The following is a 14615-nucleotide window of genomic DNA, read 5'->3' as shown; positions in this document are numbered from 1 at the left end:
TTAGTCAGGCCCAGTGTCCTGTCTAATCCGACCTCTCCCAATCATGTGTGTAAACCCTCCCAACACCTCAGTTTATCCATCAGATCACACACACCTCTAAACACGACAGTGAGATATTACAGACGGCAGGACCCTCAAGTCAGGCCAGGTCTCCTGCAGGCTGCAATATTTCACCGTCCCTCTGTAAACAAGAGACATTTGACCTGCCGGCCTCAGTGCTGATGTTCCTGTTTCCGGTGAGCTCAGTGACATTGAGTCATTCAGCACGGAAACTGCTGCTGGAAGATCATTTTCATTTATATTTCAAAATATACTTTATTCAAAAATAAATATATACAATAAACCATTCAATAACTTTTCATCCTTTACATACGTTTCCATTATAGTCAGTACATATCCGTATTTATAGCCACCCACGTGGCACTCCAGTAGTTCAGCTTACCATATCATTGTTGAGGGGTATACTCCCCGCCCTCCGACCCCTCCCACTCCCATGGGTGGAGAAACCTACACTGTGGTCCTTCCCCACCGGGCCCTTGCGGTGGCTGCACCGAGTTTCAGTGCGTCCCTCAGCACGTACTCCTGCAGCCGAGAATGTGCCAGTCGGCAGCATTCTCCCACGGACATCTCCATGTGCTGGTAGATCATCAAGTTTCGGGCCGACCAAAGGGCGTCTTTCACCGAGTTGATGATCTGCCAGCAGCACCGGATGTTGGTCTCCATGTGCGTCCCCGGGAACAGCCCGTAGATCAGAGAGTCCTCTGTTACGCAGGTGCTGGGGATGAAACGTGACACTAGCCCGTCCATCCTCCTCCACACCCTCTTTGCGAACTGGCAGTGTTCAAAGAGGTGGGTCACAGACTCCTTCTCACTGCAGTCCTCCCGTGGGCAGTGGGGTGCGGAGACGACGTTCCGGGCGCACAGGAGGGCTCTGACTGGGAGGGCCCCTTTCACCGCCAGCCGGGCGAGGTCTTGTTGCCTGTTGGTGAGATCTGGCGATGAGGCATTTTGCCAGATGAACTGGACAGTCTGCTCAGGGAACCACCCCACTGTGTCCATCACGTCCTTCTCCTGCAGTGCCTGCAGGACATTACGTGCCGACCAGTGCTTGATGGCCCTGTGGTCAAAGGCGTTCTCCTGGAAGAACTTTGCTACGTAGGACAGGTATGCCAGCAATGACCAGCTGACTGGGGCGTTGCGCGGGAGTGGGGGCAGACCCATCCTTCGTAGCCAGGGCGACAAGTAGAACCTGGGCACATAGTGGTACTTGGTGCCCACATACCTGGTTTCTACACACAACCTGATGCAGCCACATACGAAGCTGGCCATCAGGGTGAGGGCGACATTGGGGACGTTCTTGCCCCCGTTGTCCAGGGACTTGTGCATGACGGTCCGTCTCACCCGCTCCATCTTGGATCCCCAGACGAATCTGAAGACAGCTAGGGTGATTTCCGAGCTGTAGGAGTGGGGGACAGGCCAGACCTGCGCCAAGTACAGCAGCCCTGAGAGCACCTCACACCTGATGACCAGGTTCTTGCCCGTTATCGACAGGGAGCGCCCTCCCCACAGTCCCAGTTTCTGTTTCACCTTAGCAGTCCGCTCCTGCCAGTTCTTGTTGCACGCCTCAGCCCCTCCGAACAAGATCCCCAACATCTCTTCGTGGTCAGACCTGATGGTGAAGGGGACGCTGGATCGGTCGGGCCAGTTGCCGAAGAGCATGGCTTCGCTCTTCGTGCGGTTGACCCTGGCCCCCGACGCTAGCTCGAACTGTTCGCAGGTGCCAATCAACCTGCGAACTGACCTCGGATCAGAGCAGAAGACGGCGACGTCGTCCATGTACAGGGAGGTTTTCACTTGGGTCCCTCCACTGCCTGGCAGCGTCACCCCTCTTATGCCCTCATCCCTCCTGATGGCTTCCGCAAAGGGTTCTATGCAGCAGACAAACAAGACAGGGGAGAGGAGACAGCCCTGCCTGACTCCAGACCTGATGGGGAAGCTGTCTGTTTCCCACCCGTTGACCTGGACTGCACTACGGATGTCTGTGTAGAGCAGTCTAATCCAATTCCGGATTCCTTTCCCAAATCCCATTTTGGAGAGCACGTCCGCCATGTACGTGTGCGATATCCTGCCGAAGGCTTTCTCCTAGTCCAAGCTGACCAGGCAGGCGTCCACCCCCCTGTCCTGCACGTAAGCGATAGTGTCCCTCAGCAGCGCGAGGCTGTCTGAGATCTTCCTGCCCGGAACAGCACAGGTTTGGTCTGGGTGAATCACCTGTCCTAGAGCAGACTTGACCCTGTTGTCGATTGCCTTGGACAGGATCTTGTAAACCACATTCAGGAGAGAGATGGGTCTCCAATTTCTAATGTCCTCCCTTTCCCCTTTCTGCTTGTAGATGAGGGTTATGATGTTCTTCCTCATGGGCTCAGACATACTGCCGGACAGAAGCATAGCGTTGTACACTTCCAGCAGGTCTGGGCCCATCCAGTTCCACAGAGCCGAGTACAACTCAGCCGGTAAGCCGTCGCTTCCGGGAGTCTTACCCGACCCATATGAACGGATGGAGCCTGTCAGCTCGTCCAGGGTCAGTGGCTGATCCAGACTCTCCCGCTTGCCGTCGCCTAAGACCTGCGTGATAGACGACAGGAAGTTGCGGGAGGCTGTGGATTCTGTGGCCTTTTCGTCGTACAGACAGGCGTAGAAGGACTTGCAGATCCTCAGTATGTCGGTCTGCGAGGACGCGACTGAGCCGTCCTCTTCCTTAAGGTTGTGGATCACAGAGCTTCCCCTGTGCACCTTTTGGAAGAAGAAGCGTGAGCACGTCTCGTCCTGCTCCACGGTTTGGACCCTTGATCGGAAGATGATCTTGGAGGATTCAGCGGTGAGGTGCTGGGCTTGCCGGCCCTTCACCTCTCACAATTCCTCCCTGACATCCACCCCCTTCGACTGCAGAAGGAGAAGTTGCTGCAACTCTGTCTGGAGTTTATGCAGTTCCCTCTGCTCCTGCCTTGCCTTCTGGATACCCTTGCGGATGAAGAACCTCTTAATGTTCTCCTTGGTTGCTTCCCACCAGTGAACCGGGGAATCAAAGAAGGCTTTCAAGGTTCTCCAACCTGTGTACTCCCTCTCTAGTTCCTCGATGTTCTCTGGGGTCAGCAGCTTTACGTTCAGCTTCCAAGTCCCCCTGCCTGCCTTCTGGTCTTCCCGTAAGAGACAGGCTGCTCTCAGAAGGCAGTGGTCAGAGATGAACACCGGCGTGACGTCGGTGGACCTGACCGTGAGGGACTCTGAGAGAAAGAGGAAGTCGATCCGGGAGCGGGTTGAGCCGTCCGATCGTGTCCAGGTGGCTTGCGGCTGTGCTGCACCCGTGGGGGTGCCAAAGGCGTCGCGCAGCTTGGCTGTCTTCACCTTTTCCATCAGGAGTCTCGAGGTACTGTCCAGCCTACCATCAGCGCTACCGGGTCCTCCAGCCGCATCAATGATGCAGTTGAAGTCTCCGGCCAGGGCGACCGGCTGGGACGTCACCAGCAGCTGTGGGAGCTGCTGGAAGATCATTAATTCAGTGAGAGACGCTCTTTGGTCCGCCCGAAACCTGGTGGTCTCCCAGCACAGCGAGATGTCCGTCAGGGAATGCTGCCAACATTGAAAAGTTGCATCACCTCTGAGACAACTTGAGCAGCAATGGTTTAAACCATGTGAGCATGACCGACTGGATTGACCAAATGGCACTCAGAATGTAAAATATTTCTCACTCCGTGTTTAGTATTTTGTATATATTTTTATTGTGAATGAATGGCACATTTGAAATGCAAAATGCAGCTCAGATACAGGCCGAATCTCATCAACCGTTATCCACACTCTAACACTAATCCTACACTGCAGATCCCACATTGGTCTCATCCGTCACCTCAGTTCTGGAGTGGAAATGAGTCATACTCAACTCCGGGCGACACTGGAGAAGGTGCATTTCCCTGTGTAAGGAAAGAGTTAATTGTGATTCTTCCTTGGCACATGCCAAAATAAAATGGAAGTTCAAAGACACAATGGTGTCAGGTTGGAATGTGGTAATGGTCTGTTTTCCCTCGTATTGACCAACGTCTTGTCTTTTTTGAATGCAGTTCATGAAGATGAAGTACCGATGAAGAATGTTTTCCTCCTTACAGACCTGTTGTCTCTTTCTTCCGAAATTCTGTGTCTGGGATGAAGGTCGTAAGAGATAAGAAAGTTCAGCTGGAACCACCAAGCTAAGGAAAATACTGGGGTGATAATTATGTTATGCTTTGATGGAATAATGGTATAAATGGTATAAAAAGGGGCATTTTCTTTGTGCAGTGGGAGAGTTTTGTCTGAGGCAAGATCACCACCGTTGTTAGTGCTGGGATTTAGAGAAGATATAGGAGGGGATGGGGACTAGTGATGGGGAGCTGTAAGAAAAATTGTCGGATCTGTGATGTCCTTCTGACACTGCCGAGATCGGCTCAGTGAATGATTACTGCCCCTACTGCTTCCTCTGGGGTTTGTGAACATTTAGCACAACATCTAAAACCTTGATAAACTTATACAGGTGTATGGTGGTGAGCATATTGACTGGCTGCATCACAGTCTGGTATGGAATCCCCAACACCCCAGCATTGAGCACATCTACACAGACCATTGTTGCAGGAAAGCAGCACTGACCCACCGCCCAGCTCATGCTCTCTTCTCACTGCTGCTATCAGGACTCACATGATCTGGTTCAGATAACTTCCAATTCACTCGACCCATCACTGAACTGTTCCCACAACCTATGGACTCACTTTCAAGTGCACCTCATCTCATGTTCTTGATATCTATTGCTTAATTATTTATTTATGTGTAAGGGGTTTCTTCTGTTCTGTTACTGCGTAGGCTAATCAAAATAGCTTCTTTGTTATGTTAACCGCTGAGAAAGTTCTCTCGCTAGCCGCTTGTTTGGGTTATAGAGAGAGTTGTATTCAGTTGCTAACCAGTTGGGGTACATGTTATTGTTCCTTGTGTGTCTGTAAGCGATTGTGATGCGCGGGTTTTTGGGCAGGAGACGCGATGGGGAGAGAGAGAGTGGACGCGATGCTGTGAGCTGGCCGATGGGACGGACTCCGAGCCGGAGTCCGAGGTCCAGGGTCTTCGGCGAGGAGAGGAGAAGAAGACAGACTCGTGTGGAGTATCTGGTCGACCACTGTGGTTGGTCCCGGGCGGCGGGTCGAGGTGGTTGGAGGGGATCGAATGGTGTAAAGATGACCCCGTTACTAGAGTTCCAACTGTTGTGCACGAAGAGGTTTGATAAGTTTGGCGCATTTACTTTCCTTTTACATTTTATCTCTATTAATTACATAGTTCCAGTAAGATCTATAAACTGTAATCATTTCATCATATATGGTGTATAGTCTGTTATTGGGCGGGATGGGTACAATCACACAGCATCCACACAAACTTAATTACCCAGTTTGGCGGGGCCGAAGGCTGCTCCCCTTAGACGACAGCGAGCCCGAGACTTACCAGGGGAGCTACACTTACATCAAGTAGAGTGGGTTAAAAAGTCGGCACAGCACAACATCGGGAGCTAAAGGATCTGTTGGTTTTACATTGACGGCCGTAGGCTGTCGGCAGCAACTTGATTGTTCAGTCCTCTGTCCTGCCCCGGCCCATTTAGAAGGTTAATCGTCCCTGTGGCTTCCACAGAACCTTGCGATTTTCACCCCATGACTTCATCCTTGCATGTCAAGTTTCGGATGATGGAATTGATAGCTTTGTTGAAAAGTTTGCAGACGATAGGTGGAGAGGCAGGTAGTTTTGATGAAGCCGACAGGCTACAGAAGGACCTAGACAGATCAGGGTAATGGGCAAAGAAATGACAGTTTCAGGAAGTGCTTTAGTAGAAGAAATGGAGGGAGTGACTAATGTTTTGCACCTTCATTAATCCCTTGGTTCTGTAGGGTTTTCGAGGCTTCATTAAAACTTGGTAAACTTCCCGAATCTTTTAATAGAGCGTCAATCTCTCTAATATTAAAGAAGGATAAAGATCCTGCTCAATGTGCATCTTATAGACCAATATCTTTATTAAATGTTGATTCTAAAGTTTTTTCTAAGTTATTAGCAAACAGATTAGAAAAAGTACTTCCTTTTATTATTCCGGAAGACCAAACGGGTTTTATTAAAGGTCGTTACTCTTTTTATAACATTCGCACACTGTTAAATATTGTTTATACCCCCTCACAAAATGTTCCTGAGTGTGTTATCTCTTTAGATGCTGAGAAAGCTTTTGATAGAGTAGAATGGCCTTACTTATTTAAGGTGCTTGAAATGTTTAATTTTAGCTCGAAATTTATATCCTGGATCAAACTGTTATATCATTCTCCTGTGGCCTCGGCCCGTACTAACTCTCTAAGCTCACCTTTTTTCCCTCTTTTTCGAGGCACTCGACAAGGTTGTCCTCTTAGTCCTTTATTATTTGTTATTGCGTTAGAACCTCTTGCAATTGCCATTCGAGAATCTCCAAATATTACTGGGATAACTCGGGGCTTAAAGTCCCGTAAAATATCACTCAATGCTGACTTTTATATATTTCTAATCCTCAAAAATCCATCCCTGCTGTTTTAGAGTTATTAGCACAATTTAGTCTCTTTTCAGGTTATAAATTAAATCTTAGTAAGAGTGAACTTTTCTCGATTAATAAACTACTTCCCTTATATCATAACTTTCCATTTAAATTGATCAATAATTATTTTTCATATCTTGGGATTAAAATTACTTGTAAATACAAAGATTTATTTAAGATTAACATTTTACCCTTAATTGACCATATTACTCAATTAAGATTTTTTTTTGCCAAAATTTCTATATATATTTCAGGCATTACCAATCTTTGTTCCAAAATCTTTTTTTGATAAAGTTGACTCAAAAATTTCTTCATTTATTTGGCAAAATAAAAACCCGAGACTGGGTAAAATACATTTACAGAAAGCTAAGAGAGATGGAGGTTTAGCATTACCCAACTTTAGATTTTTTATATTGGGCAATTAATATTCGACATATGAAATTTTGGTTACTTGACCAGGATATACTATCCATTCCTAAATGGGTAGCATTGGAATTACAATCTGTTCAGGGCTATACACTTGGCTCTATTTTAGGTTCCTCTCTTCCTTTTGATTTGAAACACCTCAAACAGGTATCTAACCCGATAGTTAAATATACCTTATGTATTTGGTTTCAATTCAGAAAATTTTTTGATCTTAACCAATTTGGGCTAGCGATTCCTATTTTAGGTAACATATTTTTTCCTCCCTCTTTTACGGATTGTGCTTTTCAAATTTGGAAGACTAAGGGTATTTCACGGTTTTTAGATTTATTTTTAGATGGTTCCCTTATGTTTTTTGAACAATTATCTAATAAATATAATTTATCAAGAATACATTTTTTTAGATATCTACAAGTTAGAAATTTCCTAAGTACTATACTTTCTTCTTTTCCAATGCTTCCTCCTACATACATTTTAGATACTATAATTAACCTTAATCCATGTCAGAAAGGTGCATCGGCTATGATTTATAATATTATTATGAAATTTAGGAAAGCTCCATTTGATAAGATTAGAGTAGATTGGGAACAGGAATTGGGGTCTATCATTTCCGTGGATGACCGGGGGCAGATTTTACAATTAGTCAATACTTCCTCTATTTGTGCTAAACATTCCCTAATTCAATTTAAAGTTGTTCATAGAGCACATATGTCCAAAGATAAATTAGCTCGCTTTTATTCTCATATTAATCCTTTTTGTGATAGATGTCCGGGGCAGATAGCCTCTTTAACTCATATGTTTTGGTCTTGTCCTACTCTGGAAACTTTTTGGAGAGACATTTTTAATATTATCTCCAAGGTATTGAATATAGATATCTCTCCTCACCCTATTACTGCTATCTTTGGACTACCTAAAATTTCCAGTAATCTTTCCCCTTCAGCCCGTAGAATGATTGCATTTCTTACTTTAATGGCGAAAAGATGTATCTTACAACATTGGAAAGAGCTTAATGCTCCAACTACCTTTTTTTGGTTTTCTCAGACGATATTACGCTTGAATTTGGAGAAAATTAGAAGCAATCTTTATGATTCCTCACTTAAATTTGAACAGACCTGGAGATCTTTTATTCATATTTTCATTTAATGTAATTTTTTTTTCTCCTTTTTTTTTGCTCCATATTTATATACCCTTCTTTTTTTTACTGTTTTTAATGGAGGTCGGGATTGAGGACGTGATTTTAAGTTTTTTAACTCTGCTTGGTTCCAAGTTAGCCCATTGCTTTGCTTTGCTTTTAGTTAGTTGCACGGTGGGTTTTTTTTGGGTTTTTTTTTTCCTTTTCTCTATTGATATATATATATATAAAAATTAGTATACTATTATGTTACCTTAGTTGTTATGTTTAAATTACATTGTTTGTATCTTTTTTTTTGTATTAATATCTCCTGTAATTTTATTATATTCTAACAGTGTATTAGTGCCTTTATGGCTTACCTTTTTGTATACTTATTCAATAAAAAAATTTAAAAAGAAAGAAAGGAGGGAATGACTATTTTCTAAATGGAGAGAAATACAAAAAACGAGGTGCAAAGGGACTTAGGAGTCCTTGTGAAATTCCCTAAAGGTTAGTTTGCCGGTTGAGTCTGTGGTGAGGAAGACAAATGCGATGTTAGTATTTATTTTTTCAAGAGGATGAGAATATAAAAGCAAGGATGTAAAGCAGTGGTGAGGCCTCGCTTGGAGTATTGTGAACAGTTTTGGGCCCCTTATCTTAGAAAGGATGTGCTGAAACTGGGGAGAGTTCAGAGGAGTTTCATGAAAATGATCCCAGGGTTAAAGGGCTTGTCATTTGAAGACAGTTTGATAGCTCTGGGCCTGTATTCTCTGGAATTCAGAAGAATGAGGCTGACCTCACTGAAACATCGAATGGTGATAGAGAGGATATGGAGAGAATGATTCCACTGCTGGAAGTGTCTAAGACCAGAGGACACCGCCACACAGACAAACACCGGGACCACCACCGTGACCACCTTCGATAGCTCCTGAGGCGAGGCAGGCCGCACTCCTGGAGGAAGGTCACGTCGGCCTTCACAGTGTTCAAGTACCGGAGCGCGCTAACGCAACGCCCAGTACTCCTCACACTGCGAACGTTTAACCTCATTCTGGTGTTCTTTCATAGCCGTCTGAGCTCTCCGGTCATCATCCTGTAAGTGTAAACACAATAATTCTGATATTCATATTAGAGATCAGGGGAGAGCGCGAACGCAATCCCCCACTACCACAAATTTTGCAGTCAAGTATCCCGCATTTGGGGACATCGCAGGCCTCAGCACACCCGAAGTGCAATGGGATAGCCTCGTCCTGGGAGAACCTTTTTTTTTATTTCAAAATATACTTTATTCAACAATAAATATACACAATAAACCATTTCAATAACTTCCCATCTTTTACATACATTTCCATTAAGTCAGTACATTATCCATATTTATGGCCACCCATGTCGCACTCTAGTAACTCATTTTTCCACATCATTGTTGAGGGGGAATACTCTCCACCACCCAACCCCTCACACTCCCGCAGATGAAGAAACACGATACTGTGGTCCTTCCAGGTAAGAACAGCTTTTTTTTCAAATAAAGTTATTTACATATAAGAAAAACATTCGTTGACTCTGAGTCCTTATTCAATAAAGTTATTTACAATAAAATTATGCATTGACTCTCTATTCATATACAAATGAAAGATGTTTACAATAAACCATTCATTTACTCTCAACCCTTGGTCAAGAGTTAAGACTTATTAACAATGAAATTATCAACAATAAACCCAGGTGTTGGCTCTAATGCTTTCCCAAATTAACCATTCCCAACTTAACAATTTCACCCACTCCTGGGGCACCATGTTGATTATCTGTCTACACCGCTGATGGGGGTTAGTCTCCTCCCCACCCGACCCCTCACACTCCCACAGGTGATGAACCTTAAACTGTGGCCCCTCCCCACCCGCAATGCCTGGTACTCTTCACACTGCGAACGTTTAAGGACGCCAGCTCAAGGTCCACCACCCTTTATAAATCCTCGTGCCATCCAGAGGCCTCATACCAATAGTCCTGGTGAAGTCATCCACCAGCTGAGGGTTCAGGTACTGCTGGTACTCCCCGCCAGGGGGGGGGCACCACCGGTTCAGCACCAAAAGGAACCTCCGGGGCCGCCCCTCCATCTGGCTGCAGACCACCAGAAGTATTACTGCTCCCGGATTCCCGGAGCTGAGAGACCCTGCTGATCCCCCCATCCTGCGGCTGGGGGGTGGCTAGCAGACCTTCACTCTTCCCCTGACTCTCGTCCGCCCGATTAACCCGCCTCTTCCTCTGTCGAGGTTTCTGGCCACCCCCACCGCCCTCCTCCTCCGAGGAAGACAGGTGCTCAGAGGACGAGTGATGTTCAACCTCTCTCTTTTTAGAGCTTTCCAATTTTTCCGCCCTTTGTCTTTTTGGCGGCATCTTTAGGGTCTTTTTTCGTTTCGTGACCACCCTCCAGTTTTCCTCTTCCCCCTTGGCCCTCCCCTCTTCCATTGACTCCTCCTCATCAAGCGGGGGGGTCTTGGGCGTTCATCCCGGGAGGACCTTTTTTTTTATAATTTCAAAATATACTTTATTCAACAATAAATATACACAATAAACCATTTCAATAACGTCCCATCTTTTACATACATTTCCATTAAGTCAGTACATTATCCATATTTATGGCCACCCACGTGACACTCTAGTTGTTCTAAAATCTGCAGACAAATCATCACAGTCACCACATTGTCACCACCGTTCATGTTAGACCATAAGACCATAAGATATAGGGGCAGAAGTAGGCCATTTGGCCCATTGAGTCTGTTCCGCCATTCAATCATGGGCTGATCAAATTCTTCCAGTCGTCCCCACTCCCCTGCTTTCACCCCATACCCTTTAATGCCCTGGCTAATCAAGAACCTATTGATCTCTGCCTTAAATGCACCCAATGACTTGGCCTCCACAGCCGCTAATGGCAACAAATTCCACAGATTTAACACCCTCTGACGGAAGTTATTTCTCCACATCTCAGTTCTAAAAGGACGTCCTTCAATACTGAAAGCATGCCCTCTTGTCCTAGAATCCCCTACCATGGGAAATAACTCTGCTATATCTAATCTGTTCAAGCCTTTTAACATTCAGAACATTTCTATGATATCCCCCCTCATCCTCCTGAACGCCAGGGAGTACAACCCAAGAGCTCCCAATCAGCACCCAATTGCCCACCATTGAGAACATCTACCATAAACGCTGCCTGGGCAGGGTGAAAAGCATTATCAGGGATGCATCTCACCCTGACCATGGACTTTTCACTCTCCTCCCATCCGGTAGGCGCTACAGGAGCCTCCGCTCCCGCACCAGCAGGCACAAGAAGAGCTTCTTCCCTGAGGCTGTGACCCTGCTGAACCTCTCATCACAGCGCTAAGCAGTATTGCACCCATATTGTACTGTCTCAGTACTTTTATATTTGTGTGCTGTAGCACTTTTTTATTCACAGTTATTTTGTAAATAACACTATTCTTTGCATTTCTGGTTAGATGCTAAATACATTTCATTGGCTTTGTATCTGTACTCGGCACAATGACAATAAAGTTGAATCCAATCTAATCTAATCAGAATCCCTGGATGTACCATGAAATCCAGAACTTGCAGCGAGCCAGATCAGAGGCATTCAAGTTCTGGAGATCAAGAATGCTACCAGGGATGCAGGCATGGTCTCTGGAAAGCTCTCTCACGGGCAAAGTGGAGATTCTGGACTAGCCTGGAATTAATGAGGGACGCAGGGTTTTGGATGCTATAACTGCCTACAAAGTTAAATTTAGTGACATGGAGAGCCCTGCTTCTGGATGAGCAAAGGCCACCAGAACAGGGAGGAGCCGTTGCGCGCCCCCATGTCGCCCGATGATCCTTTGGTCTCAGTATCTGAAAATGACATGTGGGCTGCCTTCGAGAGAGCAAATCCAAGGAAAGCATCCCGTCCGGATGCAGTGCCTGAAGTCCAGCTGCTGCTGTGTTCACGGATATATTCAACCTCTTGCTCTGATGATGTGTGGCACCCATTTGCTTCGAGCAGGCTTCAGTCAAGGACAGTGTGGTAACTGCCTCAATGACGATCTCCCAATGGCACGCACATCCACAGGGATAAAGTGTTTTGAGAGGCCGGTGTTGAAACATATCAGCTCCTGTCCATAAGATATAAAACTGTCAGACATAGGAGCAAAATTAGGCCATTCAGCCCATTGAGTTTGCTCCGCCATTCCATCATGGTTGATCCTGGATCCCGCTCAACCCCACACACCTGCCTTCTCACCATATCCTTCGATGCCCTGACTGATCAGGAAACTATCAAATCCCACCTTACACCACAGTCTGGCAGAGCATTCCACAGATTCACTTCCTCCTTACCTCTGTTCTAAAAGATCACCGCTCAGTTTTGAAGATGTGTCCTTTAGCTCTGGATACCCCCATCACAGGAAATATCCTCTCCACATCCACCCTATCAAGTTCTTTCAACATTCTGTATGTTTAGATGCATAGAAACATAGAAAACCTGAAGCACAGTACAGGCTCTTCGGCCCACAAAGTTGTGTCGAACATGTCCCTGCCTTAGAAGTTACTAGGCTTACACATCGCCCTCTATTTTTCTGAGCTCCATGTACTTATCCAAAAGTTCTTAAAAGACCCTATTGTATCTGCCTCCAACATCATTGCCAGCATCCCATTCCACGCACTCACCACTCTCTGCGTAAAAAAAACTTACCCCTGACATCTCCTCTGTACCTACTCCCCAGCACTTTAAACCTGTGTCCTCTTGTGGCAATTATTTCAGCCCTGGGAAAAAGCCTCTGACTATCCACACGATCAATGCCTCTCATCATCTTACACACCTCTGTCAGGTCACCTCTCATACTCTGTCACTACAAGGAGAAAAGGCTAAGTTCACTCAACTTGTCTTCATAAGGCATGCTCCCCAATCCAGGCAACATCCTTGTAAATCTCCTCTACACCCTTTCTATGGTTTCCACATCCTTCCTGTAGTGAGGTAACCAGAACTGAGCACAGTACTCCAAGTGGGGTCTGACCACGGTCCTATATAGCTGCAAAATTACCTCTTGGCTCCTAAATTCAATTCCATGATTGATGAAGGCCAATACACCGTATGCCTTCTTAACCACAGAGCCAACCTGCACAGCTGCTTTGAGCGACCTATGGACTCGGACCCCAAGATGCCTCTGATCCTCCACACTGCCAAGAGTCTTAACATGAAAGCCCAGTTTCGTATCCTATCAATGTCTCGCTATAACCTCTGACAGCCCTCCACACTATCCACAACACCCCCAACCCTTGTGTCATCATCGAATTTACTTACCCATCTCTCTACTTCTTCATCCAGGTCATTTATAAAAATCACAAAGGGGAGGGGTCCTAGAACAGATCCCTGAGGCACACCAGTGGTGAATGACCTCCATGCAGAATATGACCCGTCTACAACCACTCTTTGCCTTCTGTGGGCAAGCCAGTTCTGGATCCACAAAACAATGTCCCCTTGAATTGCATGCCTCCTGACTTTCTCAATAAGCCTTGCATGAGGTACCTTATCAAGTGCCTTGCTGAAATCCATATATACTGCATCTACTGCTCTACCTTCATCAATGTGCCTGTTCTATTGTTACAAATACATCTTTTGATGTTAAGCTCCCAACTATGGCCTTCTTTCAGCCACGACTCAGTGATGCCCACTATGTCATACCAACCACTCTGTATTTGCACCATGAGTTTGTCCATATTATTCCAAATGCTACACACATTTAAATAAGGCACCTTCAGCCCTGCATTCTTTGTCCTTTTGGATTTTATCTCTGTGGTACAATGTAATTATCTCTGACTGTATTTGTACCCAATGCAGTGGGTACAGATGTCTGAGTGGTGACTTGGATCCACTCCAGTTTGCCTACCAAAGCGACAGGTCAACAGCAGATGCCACTACATTGGCTCTTCATACATCCTTGGAACATTTGGGCAGCAAAGTTGCATACATCAGGATGCTCTTTATCGATTACAACTCAGCATTTAATAATCTATCAGTAAACTATAAGACCTGGGCCTCAGTACCCCCTGTGCAACTGGATCCTGGATTTCCACACTTGCAGACCCCAGTCAGTCTGGTTTGGCAAAAACGTCTCGTCCACAGTCTCCATCAGCAGTGCACCGGAGCGCCAGGGGATGGTGTGCATAGCCCCTGCTCTCCTTGCTTTACACCTTTGACTGTGTGGCTACGTACAGCTCCAACACCATGTACATTTGCTGAAGACACCACTGTTGTGGGCCGTATCAATTAGCATACAGGAGAGAGACTGAAAGTTTGGCTGAGTGGTGTAATAACAACGATCTCTCTCTCTCAATGTCAATAAAACTAAGGAACTGATTTTAGACTTCAGGAGAGGGAAACCAGAAGTTCATGAACCAGTACTTACCAGAGGATCAGAGGTGAAGAGGGTCAGTAAATTCCTGGGTGTCACTATCTCA

At 45.8% G+C, this 14615-nt stretch overlaps 1 non-coding gene across 1 annotated transcript; it reads right to left on the bottom strand.

The window, feature by feature from the left end:
* Positions 1-9277: 9277 nt before the first annotated feature.
* Positions 9278-9444, bottom strand: LOC140198525 (U1 spliceosomal RNA). Its single transcript, XR_011886189.1, has one exon. It is a non-coding gene; the product is annotated as a U1 spliceosomal RNA (small nuclear RNA).
* Between the last annotated feature and the right edge of the window lie 5171 nt (positions 9445-14615).

This window comes from Mobula birostris, chromosome 5, assembly GCF_030028105.1.
Source record: "Mobula birostris isolate sMobBir1 chromosome 5, sMobBir1.hap1, whole genome shotgun sequence".
Taxonomy (NCBI): domain Eukaryota; kingdom Metazoa; phylum Chordata; class Chondrichthyes; order Myliobatiformes; family Myliobatidae; genus Mobula; species Mobula birostris.
Note: the sequence above shows the minus strand (reverse complement) of the source record. Positions and strands in the feature narration are given on the sequence as shown.